At 54.3% G+C, this 7144-nt stretch overlaps 1 long non-coding RNA gene across 1 annotated transcript; it reads left to right on the plus strand.

The window, feature by feature from the left end:
• Nucleotides 1–1448: 1448 nt before the first annotated feature.
• On the plus strand, nt 1449–6303 carry LOC135408233 (uncharacterized). Its single transcript, XR_010427399.1, has 2 exons — nt 1449–1544; nt 6139–6303. It is a non-coding gene; the product is annotated as an uncharacterized LOC135408233 (long non-coding RNA).
• Nucleotides 6304–7144: the final 841 nt, after the last annotated feature.

Raw genomic sequence — 7144 nt, forward strand, 5'->3', positions numbered from 1 at the left:
CGTTCCTCACAGGAAATTTTCAGGCGTGCCCATAAATCTCATCCCTGTTTGTATGGGAGAACAGGGTTTTCTCGTCTGTAACAGAATAGTCATGGCATTTGCTATTGAATGCTGGTGGCAATCTAGTCAGAAGAGGACCCCGTGCTTCACTAATTTTCCCTTTTTGTTGTTCGCAGTGACTTCTTCCCAGGGATGTTATTCTTGACCCCCCGGGGCAAACGGAGGTGTTCACCTGGTCAGCGTCAGGAGCCATCGTACCTGAGGCCCTGGTAGGTAAGTGATTTTTGTGTGACTGGACGCTGAAGCTGTCTGTGTGCATGACCTGGCCAGTGCTCGGTGTACTCCTAATTAAAGTGTCTTTTACTCCGTGTTCCCAGGCTCCCTCTTTCCCTTCGGTTGCCACATGTGTGCCGGACACCTCTGGCAGGACTAACCCTGTGGCTTTTATGTCCGACGTGCTGTGTGCGTGCAGGTAAGAAAAGCTGGGAGTGCAGTCCCTCTGCTTTGCTTGCTGTGTCTCTTGGGTAGTGATTTTGGAGGGGAATCCCAGAGCGATTTGGTTTGAAGGGGACCTTCAAAGGCCACCCTGCCTTCCGTGGGCAGGGACACCTTCCCCTCTCATCCCCGGTTGGATGCTCCAAGTCCCATCCAGCCTGGCCTGGAACACTTGCAGGGATCCAGGGGCAGCCTCAGGTTCCCTGTGCAGTGTGCATTTAATAGCTCTCCACTGTCATCGTGAAAAATTTTGTCAGCACGTTTTGTTGGACGATGGCAAGCAGGACCTGGGTGAAAATTGGGGTTCTCTGAGGTGCAGAGGGAAATAATTCTCCTTTGAAGTCCAATGTAATTCAGTTTTGCATGAGTCTTGTCTGCCTTATGTTTGAATGGCTTTCTCTTCCAGGAAGTTTTAAATTAAACTTTTATTTTGTGTCTCCCCTCCCAGTATCCTGTCCAAGACCAAGCTACCTTTCCTCGTGGGAATGGACTGGCCGGGCATTGGCAGTCTGGCCCCTCGAAAGACTAAAGTGACCTCTTCCAGCAGGGGAAGACTTTCTGGCAAGCGGTACCAGAAAGAACTGGAGTTTCTGGAGAATAAAAGCTGGAGGTGTGCCCCTGATAATCCCCGCCCCGGCTGGTGAGTGGTCTGACTTGCACGGACCGGTGGCCTTGGCCAGGAGCGGTCCTGCCGGACTGTAATTTTAATTTCCTGCCCAGGCTGTAATTTTAATTTCCCTTGGATGCTTGGCAAAGCCCCCCTGGGTGAGCCCTAGTGCCTGGCATGAGCGGAGCGGGCTTCCAGGGAGGTATTCACCTGGTCAGCGTCAGGAACCATCCTCCCTGAAGCCTCGGTGAGTGCTTTTTGTGTGACTGGACAGTGAAGCTGTGTGAATGACCTGGCTGGTGCTCGGTGTAGTCCTAATTAAAGTGTCTTTTACTCCGTGTTCCCAGGCTCCCTCTTTCCCTTCGATTGCCGTGGATGTGCCGGACACCTCTGGCAGGACTAACCCTGTGGCTTTTATGTCCGACGTGCTGTGTGCCTGCAGGTAAGAAAAGCTGGGAGTGCAGTCCCTCTGCTTTGCTTGCTGTGTCTCTTGGGTAGTGATTTTGGAGGGGAATCCCAGAGCGATTTGGTTTGAAGGGGACCTTCAAAGGCCACCCTGCCTTCCGTGGGCAGGGACACCTTCCCCTCTCATCCCCGGCTGGATGCTCCAAGTCCCATCCAGCTTGGCCTGGAACACTTGCAGGGATCCAGGGGCAGCCTCAGGTTCCCTGTGCAGTGTGCATTTAATAGCTCTCCACTGTCATCATGAAAAATTTTGTCAGCACGTTTTGTTGGACTTTCTGGCAAGCGGTGCCAGAAAGAACTGGAGTTTCTGGAGAATAAAAGCTGGAGGTGTGCCCCTGATAATCCCCGCCCCGGGTGGTGAGTGGTCTGACTTGCACGGACCGGTGGCCTTGGCCAGGAACGGTCCTGCCGGACTGTAATTTTAATTTCCTGCCCAGGCTGTAATTTTAATTTCCCTTGGATGCTTGGCAAAGCCCTTCTGGGGGAGCCCTGGTGCCTGGCATGAGCGGAGCGGGCTTCCAGGGAGGTATTCACCTGGTCAGCGTCAGGAACCATCCTCCCTGAAGCCTCGGTGAGTGCTTTTTGTGTGACTGGACAGTGAAGCTGTGTGAATGACCTGGTGCTCGGTGTAGTCCTAATTAAAGTGTCTTTTACTCTGTGTTCCCAGGCTCCCTCTTTCCCTTCGGTTGCCGTGGATGTGCCGGACGGCTCTGGCAGGACTAACCCTGTGGCTTTTATGTCCCACGTGCTGTGTGCGTGCAGGTAAGAAAAGCTGGGAGTGCAGTCCCTCTGCTTTGCTTGCTGTGTCTCAACAGGTTTTCCAGCCAAGAAGAACAAGGAGAGAGATGAGGGAATCGGGTTCCAATTCCTAATGATTTGGTGGGTGCAGGAATGATTTCTGTGTGTTTTCCAGTCCCTTTTGATTCCTGAGATGATTTTAAAATGATGGCTTTAGCAATCAACTAAATCGGAGCTGTTGTTTTTGAGAGGAAATGATGCCAAATAAATGCAGAGTTTTGGGTCAGTTTTTGGGATGATTTGGGTCAGTTTTTGGGGTCAGTTTGGGGTCATTGTTTGGGGTGATTTGGGTCAGTTTTGGGTCAGCTTTTGGGATGATTGGGGTCAGTTTTGGGTCAGCTTTTGGGATGATTGGGGTCAGGTTTTGGGGTCAGTTTTGGGTCAGCTTTTGGGGTGATTTGGGTCTGTTTTGGGTCAATTTTTGGGGAGCACTGGGTGTTACTGGGGGTTGTTTGGGAGCACTGGGTGTTTACTGGGGAGCACTGGGTGTTACTGGGGGTTGTTGAGGAGCACTGGGTGTTACTGGGGAGCACTGGGAGAGAAAATGAAAAATAAAGAGAATAAAAAATAAACGAAATAAAAAAGGAAATATAAAAATCAAAAGAAAATTAAAAAAAAAAGGGGCAAAAAAACTAAAAAGGAAATAAAATGAAAATGAAATAAAAGAGGAAAAAAAAAAAAAAAGAAACCCCTTCTTGGGCACCCCGTTTCCTCTCCTCCCCCCCTCCCCCGAACCGTAAATTGCGGGGTCATCACCCCTAAAATGTGAGAAGGGGACCCCAAAATGTGGGTGAGGGAACCCCAGGGAGCCGAAAAAGCGGAGGGGGAGCCGCAGTAAGAAAGCGAAGCCGGGCGGTCGGGCGGCTGGGTGGGGGGGAAGCCAAGGTGGCGACGCCGGCGCGTGCGCAGTCGTTGGCAAGACGCCGGCGATCACGTGGTAAGCAAGGGCAGGCAGGAGCGGGACCGGCGACGCATGCGCAGTAGCTCTCGTGCCGGCGCAGCGCTCCCTGCTCGAGTTAAGGGCCGGTTCCGGCGGCAGGGCGGGACTCGCGGTCTCCCGTCTCTCCCGGGGTGTGCGTGGGGGGAATAACATGAAGATTTTTTGCGGTGAAAGCGCAGAAATTAGCGAGGAGGGACGCTAATTTGGGTAAACTCGGTCACCGGAAGTAGAGAGCGACCGAAAGTCCTCCAAGGCCCCGTCCCGGAAGTCCGCCAAGCCCACAGTAAAGATGGCGCCGTCAGGACCGGAACGACCACACTAAAGATGGCGGCCCCGGTCCGGAAGTCCGCCAAGCCCACAGTAAAGATGGCGCCGCCAGGACCGGAACGACCACACTAAAGATGGCGGCCGCGGCCCGGAAGTTCGCCCCGACGCCACACTCAAGATGGCGCCGCCAAAACCGGAACTTAGCCGAGGCCACACTCAAGACGGCGGCGAGAGGCCCCCCCCTCCCCGTTCCGCTCCGCTCCGCTCCGCTCCCGCCCCCGCTCCCGCCCCCGCTCCCGCCCCTGCCGCCGCCTCGGTCGGTCCCGCCGTGCCCTGGAGATGCTGTCGGAGCTGCGCCGCCGCCTTCCCCCCCACCCCAGGAAGCGACCCACGGCGCCAGAGCCGACGGAGATCGTCGCCGGGGTAAGCTGGGCGCGGCCGCTCTTCTGCCTCTCCCGCGGCCATCGCGGACTGCAGGCAGGGGAAGCGACAGGCAAGTTTCTCGCCTCTGCGGAGAAACTTGCACCTGCGTGCCGCCGCAGGGCCGGGTTCGGATGTGCCCTGGCATTGCGTCCCCCCACCCCCCCGCGGGCAGGGTCTGCGCTGCCTCGGGGACTCTGTCTGCGCTGCCGGGAGAGAGAAATCCTTTGGGAAGCTGGGATAGAAACAGCAACTCTGTGAATTGCTCAGCTTTTCCTAGGCAAGGGCAGGTTTTAGGGAAGAAAGGCCCGTACTCGCGAAAGGCGCCGCGGGTCTCGCCGAGGGGGGGGGGGGGGGGGCGCGGCTGCAGTGCCGCGCGCGGCTGCAGTGCCGCTCCCGGCCGTGTCCGCCAGGCGGCGACTGTGAGGCAGGGCCCGGCGCTCGGGGGCGCTCTCGCAAGCGACGCCCCCGGGAAAGCGGCGGGCTTTGGGCACTGCCGGCCTTCCCCCGCAGTGCCCGGGCTGGCCCGGCGCCTGGCAAAACCTCTGAGGGAAAAGGCAAGCAACAACTGCGCTTCTTCTGCCCTTTCTTTAGCCAGGGACTGGAACACAGACAAAATCGAGGGGCTCTTTGACCTGGGCAGGCTCCGAGCATTTTTCAGCCTTCCTTAGCAGGGCATTCTCACCCTCTGAAAAGCTGAAAGACTTTAACGTCTGGATACACGCCTGCAGCTGTGCAAATTAATGTAGCTTCTTTTAGGAAATGAAGATGACGTTTTCCTGTTGTGAGCCTCTACTCTGCTTTTTCAATCAGGTGATGAAGCTTATGGAAAAAAGACAAAATGCCTCGGGGTGAGTACATTCTACCGAGTTTTGCTTTTCTGGGATCGGTTTGGGAAAATCCTGTGAAATTCTAAAAAGCTTCTCTCCGTGTTTTCTAGTTGTTTTTTCAGCCTTGGTCTAAGTTTCATGTAGAAAAGGGCACAGAATTAGAACAGGTAAACTAGACTTTCTCGGGAGAGATGGAAGAAAAGTCTACTGATTCCGGTTCTGCTTTTCTTGTCTTCTATTAGACTGTCATTTTCTCTCCCCTGCTGTTCAAATAGGCAGCAATTAATTGCTCTGCTGGAGAGTTTGCTGTACTAAGTGTCTGTCAAATCGATGCCTTCAACTCAAGATAGCACCTGCTCCTTAGTTACAAAACGTTCCTCACAGGAAATTTTCAGGCGTGCCCATAAATCTCATCCCTGTTTGTATGGGAGAACAGGGTTTTCTCGTCTGTAACAGAATAGTCATGGCATTTGCTATTGAATGCTGGTGGCAATCTAGTCAGAAGAGGACCCCGTGCTTCACTAATTTTCCCTTTTTGTTGTTCGCAGTGACTTCTTCCCAGGGATGTTATTCTTGACCCCCCGGGGCAAACGGAGGTGTTCACCTGGTCAGCGTCAGGAGCCATCGTACCTGAGGCCCTGGTAGGTAAGTGATTTTTGTGTGACTGGACGCTGAAGCTGTCTGTGTGCATGACCTGGCCAGTGCTCGGTGTACTCCTAATTAAAGTGTCTTTTACTCCGTGTTCCCAGGCTCCCTCTTTCCCTTCGGTTGCCACATGTGTGCCGGACACCTCTGGCAGGACTAACCCTGTGGCTTTTATGTCCGACGTGCTGTGTGCGTGCAGGTAAGAAAAGCTGGGAGTGCAGTCCCTCTGCTTTGCTTGCTGTGTCTCTTGGGTAGTGATTTTGGAGGGGAATCCCAGAGCGATTTGGTTTGAAGGGGACCTTCAAAGGCCACCCTGCCTTCCGTGGGCAGGGACACCTTCCCCTCTCATCCCCGGCTGGATGCTCCAAGTCCCATCCAGCTTGGCCTGGAACACTTGCAGGGATCCAGGGGCAGCCTCAGGTTCCCTGTGCAGTGTGCATTTAATAGCTCTCCACTGTCATCATGAAAAATTTTGTCAGCACGTTTTGTTGGACGATGGCAAGCAGGACCTGGGTGAAAACTGGGGTTCTCTGAGGTGCAGAGGGAAATAATTCTCCTTTGAAGTCCAATGTAATTCAGTTTTGCATGAGTCTTGTCTGCCTTATGTTTGAATGGCTTTCTCTTCCAGGAAGTTTTAAATTAAACTTTTATTTTGTGTCTCCCCCCCCCAGTATCCTGTCCAAGACCAAGCTACCTTTCCTCGTGGGAATGGACTGGCCGGGCTTTGGCAGTCTGGCCCGTCGAAAGACTAAAGTGACCTCTTCCAACAGGGGAAGACTGAAGCAAGCGGTGCCAGAAAGAACTGGAGTTTCTGGAGAATAAAAGCTGGAGGTGTGCCCCTGATAATCCCCGCCCCGGGTGGTGAGTGGTCTGACTTGCACGGACCGGTGGCCTTGGCCAGGAGCGGTCCTGCCGGACTGTAATTTTAATTTCCTGCCCAGGCTGTAATTTTAATTTCCCTTGGATGCTTGGCAAAGCCCCCCTGGGTGAGCCCTAGTGCCTGGCATGAGCGGAGCGGGCTTCCAGGGAGGTATTCACCTGGTCAGCGTCAGGAACCATCCTCCCTGAAGCCTCGGTGAGTGCTTTTTGTGTGACTGGACAGTGAAGCTGTGTGAATGACCTGGCTGGTGCTCGGTGTAGTCCTAATTAAAGTGTCTTTTACTCTGTTTTCCCAGGCTCCCTCTTTCCCTTCGATTGCCGTGGATGTGCCGGACACCTCTGGCAGGACTAACCCTGTGGCTTTTATGTCCGACGTGCTGTGTGCCTGCAGGTAAGAAAAGCTGGGAGTGCAGTCCCTCTGCTTTGCTTGCTGTGTCTCTTGGGTAGTGATTTTGGAGGGGAATCCCAGAGCGATTTGGTTTGAAGGGGACCTTCAAAGGCCACCCTGCCTTCCGTGGGCAGGGACACCTTCCCCTCTCATCCCCGGCTGGATGCTCCAAGTCCCATCCAGCCTGGCCTGGAACACTTGCAGGGATCCAGGGGCAGCCTCAGGTTCCCTGTGCAGTGTGCATTTAATAGCTCTCCACTGTCATCATGAAAAATTTTGTCAGCACGTTTTGTTGGACTTTCTGGCAAGCGGTGCCAGAAAGAACTGGAGTTTCTGGAGAATAAAAGCTGGAGGTGTGCCCCTGATAATCCCCGCCCCGGGTGGTGAGTGGTCTGACTTGCACGGACCGG

This window comes from Pseudopipra pipra, unplaced genomic scaffold (genome assembly GCF_036250125.1).
Source record: "Pseudopipra pipra isolate bDixPip1 unplaced genomic scaffold, bDixPip1.hap1 HAP1_SCAFFOLD_247, whole genome shotgun sequence".
In the NCBI taxonomy this organism is placed as follows: Eukaryota; Metazoa; Chordata; class Aves; order Passeriformes; family Pipridae; genus Pseudopipra; species Pseudopipra pipra.